This window comes from Phyllobates terribilis, unplaced genomic scaffold (assembly GCF_046119375.1).
Source record: "Phyllobates terribilis strain yellow unplaced genomic scaffold, ASM4611937v1 Scaffold_4__5_contigs__length_816908805, whole genome shotgun sequence".
Classification (NCBI taxonomy): domain Eukaryota; kingdom Metazoa; phylum Chordata; class Amphibia; order Anura; family Dendrobatidae; genus Phyllobates; species Phyllobates terribilis.
Window position 1 is genome coordinate 698,782,486 of NW_027362764.1, and position 16,267 is coordinate 698,798,752.

General features: G+C 46.0%; 1 protein-coding gene across 4 annotated transcripts in view; it reads right to left on the bottom strand.

Moving 5' to 3' along the window:
• The window catches only part of TRIQK (triple QxxK/R motif containing), a 147,679-nt gene extending 133,614 nt beyond the window's left edge, over positions 1-14,065 (bottom strand). For 2 of the 4 annotated variants that reach the window (XM_073676768.1, XM_073676769.1), the window contains exon 1: positions 13,840-14,065. The gene's annotated coding sequence lies outside the window, so the exon portion shown is untranslated. The remainder of the gene's footprint in view (positions 1-13,839) is intronic. The other 2 variants (XM_073676767.1, XM_073676766.1) reach the window with 2 other exon arrangements.
• Between the last annotated feature and the right edge of the window lie 2,202 nt (positions 14,066-16,267).

The following is a 16,267-nucleotide window of genomic DNA, read 5'->3' on the forward strand; positions in this document are numbered from 1 at the left end:
AGAGTCTCACGGCTTTCATTATCACCTCTATGCTGATAACACACAGATCTACCTCTCTGAACCCGATATCACCTCCTTACTAACCAAAATCCCACAATGTCTGTCTGCTATTTCATCCTTCTTCTCTGCCAGATTTCTAAAACTTAACATGGACAAAACAGAATTCATCATCTTTCCGCCATCTCATTCAACCCCCCCAACTGACCTATCTATCAACGTCAATGGCTGCCCACTCTCCCCAGTCCCTCAAGCTCGCTGCCTTGGGGTAACCCTGGACTCGGAACTCTCCATCAAGCCACATATCCAAGCCCTTTCCACTTCCTGCCGACTCCAACTCAAAAATATCTCCCAAATCCGCACATTCCTCAACCATGAATCTGCAAAAACACTAGTGCACATCCTTATCATCTCCCGCCTTGACTACTGCAACCTCCTGCTCTGTGGCCTCCCCTCTAACACTCTCGCACCCCTCCAATCTATCCTAAACTCTGCTGTTCGACTAATCAACCTGTCCCCCCGCTATTCCCCGGCCTCTCCTCTCTGTCAATCTCTTAACTGGCTCCCCATTGCTCAGAGACTCCAGTTCAAAACCCTAACCATGACATACAAAGCCATTCACAACCTGTCTCCTCCATATATCTCTGACCTAGTCTCCCGTTACATACCCGCACGCAAACTCCGATCCTCACAAGATCTCCTTCTCTACTCCCCTCTAATCTCCTCCTCCCACAATCGCATACAAGATTTCTCCCGTGTTTCCCCCCTACTCTGGAACTCTCTACCCCAACGTATCAGACTCTCGCCTACCGTGGAAACCTTCAAAAGGAACCTGAAGACCCACCTCTTCCGACAAGCCTACAACCTGCAGTAACCACTGCTCCACCATACCGCTGCACGACCAGCTCTACCCTCACCCATCCCTTGTAGATTGTGAGCCCTCGCGGGCAGGGTCCTCGCTCCTCCTGTACCAGTTGCTGTCACATTGTGTTCAAGATTGTAATTGTTCTTGTATTATACCCCTTTTCACATGTAAAGTGCCATGGAATAAATGGCGCTATAATAATAAATAATAATAATAATAATAAAGCTGAGCAAATCTTATTATAATCAATGAAAGAGTGCAATGAGAAGTGGGGACATGGCTGAACCCCTTAGACACACATGAATTTTTTTTTCCCCACACATCTTCATTTTAACTGCAACAGGCATCTAAATTACCATACATCTCCAACACAAATATCAGATAACTTCTCTGTACAGTATCTAGTGCGTATAAAAGACCCATAACTTCACAAGGATATTGTCCTTTAAACCCAGGATCCTAATGCTGCAAAATGCCAATCACTGAGCCGCCATGTTGCGGAGCTGTAATTCCAGAAGATAAATGAAAGGTTCTCCAAACCTTCCTATAGGGAACCCATAAAATAAAAAATAAAAAATTGAAGTTCACATCTTTCACACAATCAGAAAGATTTTCTTTTGTCTGTTTCCATTCTCGACACGGCGAGACGTATTTTATGATCTGCTCACTTGAGAATTACACCTCCTGCTGTGTATCAGATGAAGAGGCCTTTATTTCTGTGTTTCTGCGCTAAGGATTTCTCCAAAAAAGATAATACAGGACAAACAAATTACTACGAGGAAAAAGGCCAATCAATATAATAAATCAGAAACGGCTGCTGTATACAAGAGAGGCAGATTAATGGGCTGATGAGCAGGCATTCATAAAGGGGCTATCCCACAAACAACAAGATTCTCTTATCTACAAGATGGGTCATACCAACGGGATCATTGGAGTCGGACCACGGAGACCCCACAAACTTTAATTCAGGAGCCCTAATCCAATGAGAATGGAGTGCGCATTTGAGAACATCTAATCAGTGGTCATATACACTAGCAGCTCATGTACAGAGATCACTGGACCGTCGGACCACCATCGATCATGCACCAATTACACGTAGCAGTCTTTAGCAAAAACTGGTATCATTTCTGCAAGTCGCATTCGGATGGATATGAGTAACAGAATCTGCTGCTACAAATCTTTAGTGCGTGAACATATCCTCATTGATACGTCCGTGAGTCATCTGCATTTTTCACGGACAGAACCAGACACCATTAGGCCACGTGCACACGTTGAATATTTGGTGAGTTTTTTTACCTCAGTATTTGCAAGCCAAAACCAGAGTGGAACAGTCAGAGGAAAAGTTGGAAATTGGTTAGTTTTTCCAAGTAGAATAAAAAAAAAATGAAAAAGGAAACGTCTATACGGGCCTGAAGAGCAAAAGATTTTTAATCCATGTTGTCATCTGTAAGCCATTCGTGTGTCCATTCATAACATCTGTATAGCACTAAAATTATACAAGGCCAAGTACAGTTTCCCCATGTTAAAAAGTTGCTGGCTTTTTTTCTACAGTGTTAGGCCTCTTTCAAACGTCCGGATATTTCCAGTACCGGAGATATCCGTGTCCATGTGTATGATACATGTGGCAACCGAGTGCCGCATCAGGATCACACATACCGACGCCTGGGAATCAGGGGTACAGTTAGCGCTGTTCACAAGCACCGGGCACTGAATGCTGCCCTCAACATTGTCCCCTGCCGGCGCTGAAATCAGCGCAAGCAAGGGACAATGATGAGAGTAGTAGTTAGCTCCCACTGTGTCCTGGTGTAAAAATAAGAATAAAATTTAAAAAATCACTCATCTGTCCTAAGTGTCCTCTGCTGTAATCCATCTAACCGCTCATGCCAAGGAGCCAGGGAGAAAGACTTGCTACAGCAAGTGGGCCCCTGCTCCGTGCGGAGCTCAGTGAGTGACAGGACACCGCTCGGCGAGGTCAGTGCAGAACAGGGGCACGCTCGCTGCAGCGAGTCATTCTCCTCTGCTCCTCAGAGTGAGCGGTCAGATGGATTACAGAGGAGGACACTTAGGACAAATGAGTATAAGGATTTTTTTTAAATTTATTCTTATTTTTACAGGTTTTGGACACATTGTGAGCAGACTACTACTCTCAGCATTGTCCCATGCTGGCACTGGTTGCAGCGCCGGCAGGGGACAATGATGAGAGATTCCTTCAGCACCTGGCGCTTGGGAAAAGGGCTGACTGTTCTGCTGAATCCCAGGTGCTGGTACGTGTGATACTGATGCGGCACACGGTTGCCACACGTATCATACGCATGGAGATCTCCGGTACGGTTTTTTCCAGTACCGGAAATATCCGGACGTGTGAAAGTTTTTTTTCCACACACTAATGCCTTTCATGTAAACCACTACAATGATTCACGTTATGTGCACTCGTCTTTTTAGGAGGATTCAGAAAACGCTTTAAAGAATGAACATTTCTATGTAAAGACAACTTGATGTGTATATGTTAAGGCCTTTGAATGTATATTAAACAGCTTGAAGTTTCTAAAAACTACAAGCAGCTGACATGTCCATTCATCTGTTTTTTTTCACCCAAAAAATGTTCTGTATTTTACAATACAAATCAATGGTTTTTGCTTTTAAAAAAAAAACAAACAAAAAAAAAAAAACCCCGACATCACAAGACCCCTCCAAAACCATCAGAAAAACGCTCAGGAAATTACTGAAAAAGACAACACAAAAGACGCTTAAGGAAAAAAAAAAAAAAAAAAGTTTCCTGAAGCATCATCTGTGGGTTCAGCTGAGTTTAAAAGATGTTGTGTGCACATACTCTCACATCGGTCTCTACGCAGCCTGTGTGTGTTCCGTTTTCCACACAGACCGAAGAACATTTGTGTGAATGTACTCTAAGGCTACGTTGCCATGATGAGCTTTTGGTGACTTTATCCATCTTTGTGGATAGCCCCTTTCTTTAAATTTTTTTTGTTAGTACACCAATTGTCTGACGAATGTATCGGAATTTAAAAATTCCCCATTGTTCTCTTACATAAGGGCAAAGAACATCAGGGACAGATTAGCCCATTCGGATATTGGAGCACTGAAAACTATGACGCAAACTTTTATCACTGGTAGAGGCAGAAGGGGTTGTTATCCCTGTCTCTCATGCGTAAACTGTGTATTGATGTTAAAGGATGAAAAATTTACCCATTCAAAAACTCAGGTTGTATATGATATTAGAGATTATCTCACTTGTGATTCAGATCATGTGATATTTATTACAGTGTCCTTGTCTCCTTTGGTACATTGGAGACATGCGATTTGAAGACTCGCACTAATAATCATAGGTACACAATTAGAAATAATAGAATGGACCTTCCAGTATCAAAACATTTTGTAGAAATAGGCCATACACTGAGAAGCAATTAAAATTTAGGATAATAGATGCAGTTCCACTCCAGAGCAGAGGGGGCGATAGAGTGAAGTTGTTAAAGGGAACCTGTCACGTCCTAGTTGCTATGTACACTGCCCCCATTGCTTTGTTAGTAATGCAATGTGCATCTCTAACAAGCTTTTTTCATTAAAATCGGTGGTAGTATAATGATTTTACAACCTTTTATATACACTTTGTCCTACCTGCTCGTATTCAGTCATAGGGGTGTGATTCTCTCAGTCACTGCTGGCGCCGCCCATGTATTTGAATACTGGTCCTGGCAAACGCTATTATTGTGGCCCACATGCGCATTTGTACATGCGCGGCCGCGGGTCCCGCGCCTGCGCAGTGAAGCTGTGTATTTCGCCGCTTCACTGCGCATGCGCTAAGACTCTCTGAATGCGCATGTGGGCCATAATAATAAAATTATTTTGCTGGAGTGCTGCCTTCGTTATCTGTCCTGCCGCTCTTTAATGTATATAGTAGTATGGCCATCGTGTACTCAGCAAACAGCTGACTTCAGCGTGCAAGAGACGGGAGCGCATGACGTCACTGCCATAAGCCCCCAGTTATATGCATGCCGATGTCAGCTGCTGGCCTCTGATTGGCAGGCAGCGTGTATTGTAGCGTACTGACCCTACTGGTCTCTGTGCCGCAACACATTCAGCTGAATGTAAAGTCCCCGGTAATGAGAACAGGGGGCTCATGGGAATATTGGGACTAGTTATTGCGATTTATCAGCTTGTTTTTTTTCTTGGCCAAGTTATGGTGATGCTTTCTCCCGGTCAAAGAGGGTCAGCTGATTGGTGTTTACAGCAGGGCGTGTCCAATCCCTGGTATTTAAACTAAGGCGCGCTGTCTGCGGTGTGCCTCTGAAGAACTTTTTGAAAGCTTCCTGAACCACCCACCCCTTTTTTTTTTTGTTTATTCAGTTTCCCCATCGTCGCTTTGCTTTAGGCCGGTTTCACACGTCCGGATATTTCCAGTACCGAATATATCCGTGCCCGTGTGCATTTTACGTGTGCCATCCGTGTGCCGCATCTGGATCACACGGATGGGCGCCTGGGAATCAGTGTACAGTTAGCGCTGTTCCCATACACCGATGCTGAACACTGCCCTCATCATTGTTCCCTGCCGGCGCTGTGATCAGCACAAGCAGGGACCATGATGAGGGTAGTAGTAGTGTATTCTCAGTGTCCCCACCTGTAAAATTAAGAATAAAATAATAAAATCCTTATACTCACCTCTCCTAGGTGTCCCCGGCTGTCATCCATGTGACCACTGCTGCAGAGAAGCCGGGAAGAACACAGCTCCGGAGCCGCTCATTCTCCCGGGCTTCTCTGCAGCAGTGGTCGCATGGATGACAGCGGGGGACACCTAGGAGAGGTGAGTATAAGAATTTTATTATTTTATTCTTAATTTTACAGGTGGGGACACGGACTACACTACTACTACCCTTATCATTGTGGTGCTGATCATAGCGCCAGCAGGGAACCATGATGCACCCGGCGCTTGAGAACAGAGCGATTCCCAGGCGCCGGTACGTGTCACATGGATGACACAAGGATGTGATCCGTGTGGTACGTTTTGTGGACCATGTATCCGCAAAAAAGCGGACTTGTCTCCGTGTGGAGCACATGGACACAAGGTCCGCAAAAACACACTGAGGTGTGTACAGACCCATTCATTTGAATGGGTCTGCTTGTGTCAATGTCTCTGGTACGTGTGGAAACTGTCACCACTCGTATCAGACATACTGGCGTGTGAAAGAGGTCTTATTGAAGGGAGGTAACCCTCAGCCTTCTGGTTGTGTGCTGCTAATTTATAAATTGACTGGATTACCGACTTGAGTCAAATAAGGACTGAGTCGTGTTATTATAAATTATGCTATATATTATTAATTGCTATTCGTTGATTTAGGATATCCTTAATAAAGCACTGGGGCTTTGATTTATCCAACTAATTACATAGTTACATAGTTAGTAAAGCCGAATAAAGACTTGCGTCCATCAAGTTCGACCTGTTAGTTCTGTAATTGCTAAAGTTGATCCAGAGGAGGGCAAAAACCCCAAATGATTTAGCCAATCTTCACCTGAGGAAAAATTCCCTCCCGACTCTGAAACCAGCAGTCAGAATAAATCCCTGTATCAACCTACTATTTTATTCTATTTTTAAGTATATGCAGAAATCTGCCTGGTATCTAGAAAAGCATCCAGTCCCCGCTTGAACTGGTTTAGTGAATCCGACATTACCGTCTCCTCACTCAGTGAATTCCATATTCTCACTGCTCTTACCGTAAAGAACCCCTTCCTATGCTGGTGCTGAAACCTTTTCTCTTCCAGTCTTAGTGAATGCCCTCTTATTACCGTAATATCCCTCCTTTTGAACAAATCCCGGACAAGGTCTCTATACTGTCCCCTAACATATTTGTACACATTTATTATGTCCCCCCTCAACCTTCTCTTTTCCAGGCTGAATAGTCCTAGTTTTGCCAACCTCTCTGGGTATTGCAGTCCCTCCATTCCCCTTATTAATTTTGTTGCCCTCCTTTGTACCTTTTCAAGCTCATTTATATCCTTTCTATATATTGGGGCCCATAACTGAGCACAGTATTCCAAGTGTGGTCTGACCAGAGTACAGTGGAAGAACAATGTTCTCATCCTTTGCAGCTATACCTCTTCTGATACATCCCATTACCCTGTTTGCCCTTACAGCAGCGGCCTGACTTTGGGCACTCCAATTTAGTTTGCTATCAATCAAGATGCCCAAGTCCTTCTCCATCTCTGAATTCCCCAATGATTTCCCATTCAGTGAGTACTGGTGACTTCCATTTTTCCTTCCCATATGTATGACCTTACATTCCTCCTCGTTAAACCTCATTTGCCATTTAATGCTCCACCTACCCAGCTTATCCAAATCCCTCTGTAGGTCTGCACTGTCCTCTTTTGTATTAATTGTTTTACATAACTTTGTGTCATCTGCAAATATTGATATTTTACTATTTATTCCGTTGACTATGTCGTTAATAAAGATATTAAATAACATTGGGCCTAGTACAGACCCCTGTGGTACCCCACTAGTGACGCTTACCCAATCTGAGTATATTCCATTTATAACCACCCTCTGCCTTCTATCCTTTAGCCAGTTAGCTACCCACTTGCAAACATTTTCGCCCAGCCCCATCATTCTCATTTTGTATACCAACCTATTATGTGGCACGCTATCGAACGCTTTTGAGAAGTCGAGATACACGACATCCACTGGTTCCCCCTGATCTACTCGAGAGCTAACCTCCTCGTAGAAGTCAATCAGGTTTGTTTGGCAGGAGCGATTCCTCATGAATCCATGTTGGTTCGGGGTTAATAGATTATTAGCATCAAGATGCTCCATGATTGCCTCATTAATAAAGCCTTCAAAAATTTTGCCCACAACGGACGTCAGACTCACCGGCCGATAGTTTCCGGCGTTACTTTTTGCTCCCTTTTTGAATATTGGCACTACATTCGCCTGTCGCCAATCAAGTGGTACAGACCCAGTCTCAACAGAGTCCTTAAATATAAGATATAACGGTCTGTCTATCACATTACTTAGTTCCCTTAGTATCCATGGGTGTATGCCATCAGGTCCTGGTGATTTGTTTATTTTAATGTTACTGAGGCGTTTCTGTACCCCAACTTGGGTTAGATTTGTCATACTTAGTGGAGGATTAAGTTTGTCACTTCTCATTTCGCCTGTTAGTTCTATTTCCTTTGTGAAAGTTGACGAAAAAAAATTATTTAATAGATTAGCTTTATCCTCATCTTTCTCTACGATTTTGCCTTCATCACTTTTTATCGGTCCAATATTATTCGATTTAATCCTTTTACTATTTATATACGTAAAGAACAGTTTGGGATTTGATCTACTTTCCCTAGCAATACCTCTCTCTGTTTCCTCCTTTGCTATTTTTATTTGTTTTTTGCAGGTTCTCGTTTTTTCCTTGTAACACATTAGTGCCTCCTTGCTGTTTTCCTGTTTTAATCTCTTGAATGCCTCTTTTTTGCTATTTAACGCCCCTTTTACGTTCTTATTCAACCATTTTGGTTTCCTCATATTTCTGGCCCTTTTATTCCAATACGGTATATACCTCTCGCACTGAGTATTCAGAATTATTTTGAAGGTTTCCCATTTACTATTCGTATTTCCTTGATTAAGAACTTTGTCCCAGTCTATAAGTTGAAGGCTTTCTTTCAGCTGATCAAACTTCGCCCTCCTAAAGTTTAATGTTTTAGTTGTTCCCTTATTGATAACCCTACTGAAGGGCATTTTGAAATTGATAATATTATGATCGCTATTACCTAGGTGCCCCCCTATCTGTACCTCAGTTATTCTATCAGGCCTATTAGTCAATATTAAGTCCAACACTGCCTTCCCTCTCGTTGGTTCCTGCACTAGTTGGGAGAGATACCGTATATTCCGGCGTATAAGACGACCTGGTGTATAAGACGACCCCCCTACTTTCCTGTTAAAATATAGAGTTTAGGATATATTCACCGTATAAGACTACCCCTTTTCCAACGCATACCAAACACCGGTAAAAATTAAAAAAAAACAGATTTGAATTTAACATGGTCCTTTTTTAATTTAAATTCTTATGACATGCAGGTATATAGCAGGAAAACTGTCACTCATAAACATATTAAAATAGGGGGGACCCCACGTCATTTTTTGGGGGGGTCCCCCATTCTAATAGCTAGTAAAGGCTAGGTATTCAGCTGGGGGCTGATATTAGTAGCCTGGGAAGCTCCGTGGGTATTACCCCCTTCCCAGACTTCAAACATCTGCCCCAGCCGTCTGCTTAACCTCCGCTAGAGACTATAATGATGTTGGATCCCACGCCAATTTTCTTTTTAAAAAATCCTTTATTTTAACACTAAATGACAATTGAGGGGTTAATAAAGATGCAGTCCCTAAATTATTATTAATTTTGTAATTAATTTTTCCCAAAAATGTTGACGTGGGCTTCGCCATATTTTTGTGTCCAGCCAGGTACAGCAGGCAGGAACGGGCTGCCCCCAACCACCAGCTGCCTATTTGTACCTGGCCGGACACAACAATATAGGGAAGCCCTTTTTTTTTTAATTATTTCATGAAATAATTAAAAAAAAAAGACGTGGGGCTTCGCCCTATTTTTGTGTCCAGCCAGGTACAACTAGGCAGCTGGGGGCTGGAATCTGCAGCGCAGGGAGACCCAAGCTTTCTGGGCCCCCCCCGCTGCAAATTGCAGTCCGCAGCCACCCCGGAAAATGGCGCGTTCATAGAAGCGCCATCTTCTGGCGCTGTACCCAACTCATCCAGGGCCCTGGTGCGGTGGCTCACTGGGTAATAAAGGGGTTAGGGCCAGCTTGGCATTATCAGCTGGCCCTAAGCCCGAATTTCATGGGGTCACGCCAATATTAGACATGACCGCCATGAATTTCTAGTAAAGTAATTAAAAAAAACACAACACCCAGAATAAAGTCCTTTAATTGAAATAAAGACACAATTTTTTAATGTTCTAAATTAAACCATACTTACCATCACACCCATTCCAGCTGAAGCCAACGATCTCCTGCAATAAAAGTAAAATAATAAAGCAACCTCATCCTTACCTTTCCATGGTTCCCAGGACCGGTCCAGCTCTGCTACATTCACATGACAGGCTGCACCGCAGCAGAACGCTGCCGTTCAGCTTGCCATGCGGCAGACACTGAGAAGCGCAGGCATGCTTGTGCTCCTCAGTGTCTGGCTGTGACGGCATCCAGATGAGCCGAGATCATGTCCAATGAACTCGGCTCACCTCATGCACGTCACTGACAGCGTGGGAAAATTCTCCTGCTCCCCGCATGCGCAGTAGAAGTTTCCCACGCTGTCAGTGACGGACGTCCAGGAGGTGAGCTGAGTTCATTGTCGGCTCATCTGGATGCCGTCACAGCCAGACACTGCAGAGCGCAAGCATGCCTGCGCTTCTCAGTGTCTGCGGGATGACAGGCTGGATGGCAGTGTTCTGCTGCGGTCCAGCCTGTCATCTCGATGTAGCAGAGCTGAAGCTGTCCTGGGAACCATGGAGAGGTAAGGATGAGGTTGGTTTATTATTTTTCTTTTATTGCAGGAGATCGTTGGCTTCAGCTGGAATGGGCGTGATGGTAAGTATGGTTTAATTTAGAACAATAAAGAATTGTGTCTTTATTTCAATTAAAGGACTTTATTCTGGGTGTTTGTGTTTTTTTTAACTTTGACTATGGGGTTAGTAATGGGGGTGTCTTATAGACGCCTCTCCATTACTAACCTGGGCTTGATGTCAGCTTATAATGCCAGCTGACATCAACCCCAACCCTATTACCCCCTGCCACCGCACCAGGGCAGCGTGGAAGAGCGAGGCTAAGTGCCAGAATTGGCGCATCCTATGGATGCGCCATTTCTGGGGCGGCTGACGGCTGGTGTTTCTAGCCTGGGAGGGGGCCAATATTCATGGCTCCCTTCCTGGGCTATTAATATCAGCCCCCAGCTGTCTGCCTAGCCTTTGCTAGCTATTAAATTAGGGGGGACCCCACGTCATTTTTTTTGGGGGGTCCCCCATTTTAATAGCTAGTAAAGACTAGGTATTCAGCTGGGGGCTGATATTAGTAGCCTGGGAAGCTCCGTGGGTATTACCCCCTTCCCAGGCTTCAAACATCTGCCCCAGCTGTCTGCTTAACCTCCGCTAGAGCCTAAAATTAAGGGGAACCCCACGCCAATTTTTTTAATAATAAATCCTTTATTTTAATACTAAATGACAAGTACAGTAACCAACACTATCACTGTACTTCATATATATGTGACTGACATGTTTCTATCTATCTAATCTATGTGTGAAGCTCTATTCTGTCTGTTATAAATTGTCGGGTACCGCTGCTGAATTGCCGGCCGGCTTTTTTAAAGAGACGGTGCATGAAAACACTATTATTTGTTTTAATAAATCCTTTACACTAAATGACAAGTACAGTAAGCAATACTGTCACTGTACTTCATATATATGTGACTGACATGTTTCTATCTATCTAATCTATGTGTGATGCTCTATTCTTTCTATTCTAAATTGTCGGGTGCCGGCTTATGCCGCTGCTGAATTGCCGGCTTTTCATATATTGTCACAGAAGCGATGCGAACTTCCCAGCTCCGGACACAGCGCAGCGCTTCTGTGACAAGTGAAAGCTGTCGGCACAGAAGCCCTGCGCTGTGTCCGGAGCTGGGAATACGCAGCGATGTGTCAGTTTCAGCACAGAAGCGCTGACTGTCTGGACCTACCGCCGCCGTATTTTAACTCCCTCCACCTTATATTAACTCCGACATGGCAGGGATACGGCCACGGCAGCTTATTAACACCCCCAGAGTATCCCCGCATGTCAATTTCTGAAAGTTTAAAAGCATTACCGGCGTATAAGACGACCCCAGACTAGACAGAAGATTTTTCAGTCTTCAAAAGTCGTCTTATACGCCGGAATATACGGTAATTATCCTTGATATTTGTCAAGAACCGTTTTCCTTTCTGCGATCTATAGGTTTCTGTTTCCCAGTCAATATCCGGGTAGTTGAAGTCCCCCATTACAATCACCTCATTATGTTTTGCTACTTTGTCTATTTGTCCTAATAGCAGTTTCTCATTCTCCTCTGTTATATTGGGTGGCTTATAGCAGACCCCCAGTAATATTTTATTATTATTTTTTGCCCCCTCTATCTCTACCCACATGGACTCGACCCCCTCTTCTCCCTCTCCTATATCTTCCCTTAGTCTGGGCTTTAGACGTGACTTTACATATAAGCAGACTCCTCCGCCCTTCCCCTGTTTCCGGTCCCTTCTAAATAAACTATAATCTATAATTGTTTAATTATTTATTTGAGTAAGTGTTGTTTTGAGTTTCATTTATCAAGAGTTATTGCAATAGTTTTTGAACGTCCCTTACATTCCCATGTGCACCCAAGGATGCACATCCAACTGAAGTATTTGCTGGCGTCGGCTCGGCGGGCCCCTCACCTGCCGGGCTGAGTTGCTGCAACCGTGGTAGTTATGCCCCTGGCAACGTGCCAATTTACATGAGTTACTTTTCACACGACCAAGGGTGCATGTGAAAGGGGGAAAAAAAAAAAAAAAGGAAGCGCAATATGCGCTTGTATAGTCCAACTTACGGTCAAGACTATAGCATTTAAAGCGCACCAGTAAACAGGATTGTGTCAGACATGGCTGCAGATTTTGCTCTTTGCATAGTAGTCAATAAAATTGCGACCATGACTGGCTCCGTGTGCCCACTGTGTGCAGGAGCGGTCTGCAACTTAAAGGGAATCTGTCACCCCCGCAGTGCCGCAGAAAACCTTCTTGTTATGCGCCGGGAGTCACTGGAGCGGAAGTCACAGTGACTCCCCGGCGCCTGCACAATAGAGCACTGCGCTCATACACACCCGGCCGGGAGGAAACAAAGCGCGGTCAATAAGAGCCGCACTTTGCGCATGCATCACCAGGTGAGGAAGAAAAGCGCACGTCACAGCACCCTGTGACAGGCGGGGGAGGGAGAGAAAATGGTAACTAGGCTGATAAGCGGCGATATAAGGGAATAATAATCAGATAGGCGGGCATTGCTTGACGTCCACTGGACGCCAAGCCTGTTGAAAACCAAAAAGATAAAACTACTTTTCTCTGCAATCAGACCTCTACCATGGGCCATACTATAGATTTACTTTTCTATAACCTGTATGCCCATATTAGAGGTCTGATATCTCCCGGGGGTTACAGATTCCCTTTACAGCGCACCTTTCAGAAGCATTGTGCTTAGTAAACTACATACACTGTCAGGTGGGCGACATTACATTGATTAAAATGATACCTTGGTTGATGAAATCCATCCTGTGGTTCTTATATAATATTTACTTTCAGTTTGGAGATAATGATATGCCCGGGCTCTGGGGGGCGCTCTATCTGGTGCCCTGCTTGCATATTCATCTGTATGCTCTTATGACAGCTCACTGTGCCTTCACTGATCTGCATGTCAATTCTTTGTGCGTATTTGCCAGCGTTTTTCCTATGGGGGGGGGGGAATCAGGTAATTCTAGATCTTGGAATTGCTATTTAAGCGATTCCCTCCACCACAGGAAGCATCATGCACTAACAGGGCATTAGCACATGGTAAAGCACGACCCGCTGCCCCGTCCTATACAGACTGCCATAGCAGCCTGTGTCTATGGGTGATGGGTGACACATATGGGGTCCTCAGAGAGGTCCTAGGCCTATGCACCAGACATTAGAGATTGTGGAATTGTAATTTAGGCAATTGCCTCCTACTAAGGGAATGAATAGGAAGATTACAGTGAGTCAGTGAGGTATAATGCATGCACAGGAATAGCAGAGCTGAGCACAGTGACCCACGCCGCACACAGGAGCCAGGAAGTGTGCAGGGCTCCCCTCCCCCAGCACTGCTGCAGATCATCGCAGGACCCCCGAGCCCACGTCCTGCAGTGTGCAGCCCCGGACCGTGCACAGGCCGCCGCCGCTTCCTACCTAGCGCCGGTCCCGTGCAGCCTCCGCTCCTCCTCCCGTGTGATCCCGTCCTGCAGAAGGCGGGAGGGCGCTCGCTATGTGGCCGCCTGTGCTGACGTGCTACTGCTGCTCCTGTTTATTCTTCCCCCTGTCAGAGCCACGTCCCAAAGTGTGTGCAACAGGCAGAAAGTGTCCGGCATCTGCTGTGCCAGAGCATGGCTGACCTGTCATACTGCCGCGCTCTTACCCACTGCACCACCTGCGTTATCTTGCGCCGTTTATCCAGGTGTGAGGCACATTTATCGTGGCCAGGTAGCAGGGTGCACCCATGGAAACCAGGCATTCGTAGTAAAATCCTTGTAGGGTGACTATGGAGCGACAGAGGTCTTGCAGCCAGACATGTCTATGGCGTAGTGTGACCCTAGATGTAAAAATTCAACAGCTTAACGTTTTTTTTCAACTTTCTCGTTGCGCCGCCTTGAAATTCGGCGCCATTCTCTTACATTACGCTGCGCAGAGAAAGTTACGGCAACCACGACATGCACGCAAGGCCTCTTTCACACAGCCGGTTTCCTCATACACGTGCCATCTATGCTGCTTTTCAGTCGTACTTATTAGGCTGTGTGCCCACTATGCGTTTTTCAAGCGAAAACGCTCGGTAATCCGTGCCCCATGTTCCCCAATGATAATCCGCATGTGCTATGCACATGCTGCGGTAATTTCGGCTGCGGATTATCATTGCGGAAAAATACGCAGCATGTCCATTAATTTTGCGGACACGCATCGTAATTGCCGCCATTGTCTTGCATTGAATCGCATAATATCCGGATGAACACATTTGCCCATTCGGATATCATACGGTTCAATGTTCGGATGGTACCCGGGTCTGGAGAAGAGGAGACTCTCCTCCAGAGCCGGGTACCATAGTACCTGTAAAAAAAGAATTAAAAAAAAAATAAAGATTATACTCACCTTCCGATGGCCCCCGGTCTTCTCAGCGATGCGTCCAGTCTCTTGTACGGCTCGCGGAGGTGTGAAAGGATCTGCCTTGACGTCATTTAGTCATGTGACAGGTCACGCGACTGACGCGCCCCTGGGCCTGCTGTGTCGTGCGGCATCGCGCGCACGGGGGCCTACCCGGAGCCGGATCTGATAGGGGTAGTAGTCTCGTGGCGGTGACCCGGTCCGTGCCCAGGGAGTCAAACTGAGTGGCAGTCTTTAGCAGTAGATGTTAGAGTGTTCGACTACGCCACCCGTTGAATGCGGCTATGAAGCCGCCGCTGCAGGACAGTCCGCTGAGGCCGGTGGTACGGATGTGCAGCGTGGATGGTATAACCCCCAACGGGAGGGGTATGGCCTCAGGGCAGCAGATGTGGATGATAGTGGTAGTGATGGTGCAGCAAGGAAGCTCAGAGACGTGTGGTGCAGTTTCAAGGCTTTTACTCACAGGTGTTGCTCCGGTCACTTCGGCCAAGAGTGACCACCCGAGCCGTGCTGCGTCCACCAGGTGCGGGACTCGGCCAACTCCCAGGCAGTTCCAGAGCGTGGTCCTGAGCTCCCCTCTCTTCCTTCCTACTGGCCGTCCTCACCAGGGACCCACCTATGTCCGGCTTCCTCGGGCCTTATGGGGCAAAACCTCTCTCCGGTTTTCCTGACCCTATGTGGCGTGCCTTCCTGGTGGATGTGGCGAGGGGTCGTGGCGAGGGGTCGTGCCAAAGCTTGACCATGACCTCCGGTTCCTGGCTAAGGATGATTTGCCTCCACCAGCTTGGGATCCGGTACCCTTCTCTGCCAACCCCTCACCCGTTTTAGTTCACTCGTGGGATCTCAGGGTTCCCTCTGCTTGCGTCTCTGGGCCTTTCCTTGTGTTCCTTTTTCTTCCTCTCTCTGCTTCAGGCCTGGCTCTGGAGCTGGGCCCAGACGGAGCCACAGCTCCCCCTCAGCCCTCTCTGGCTGAGCTCCTCTCTGAACAGACAGACCTCTCTAAAGATGGTGCCCACCTTATATATTCCCTCTCACACCCGAGCCCAGGTCACAATGCAACCAATGGGCTCCTCCTATGCCCAGAGTCCCTCCCCTGACTGCTCCTACACTACTGGGATGTTCCTCCCCCCCTCCCACTCCAGCCAGGGACAGACGCTGTCGTACCTGCACATCTATCTGGTGGGAGTACCGTTGTTCTGTCCCCCGGAAATGGGATGAGTGTAGTGCATGCAACTAGCTGAGCTCAGTCCCACCCTCCATCCTTACCCGGGAGTGGAATACCACACCTCTGGATCGAGGTGCAATACCCCTGTAGCAGCCGAGCCCTCGGGGTGCTACATTCCCCCCTGGTAAATCACAGCACGTCCTCGGGCTGTAAAAGAATAAAACAAAACATACAAAAAATTTTTTTTTTAAAGTGCACTTACATATAAAATATATCAACTTTTTTCATAATATAAAACCT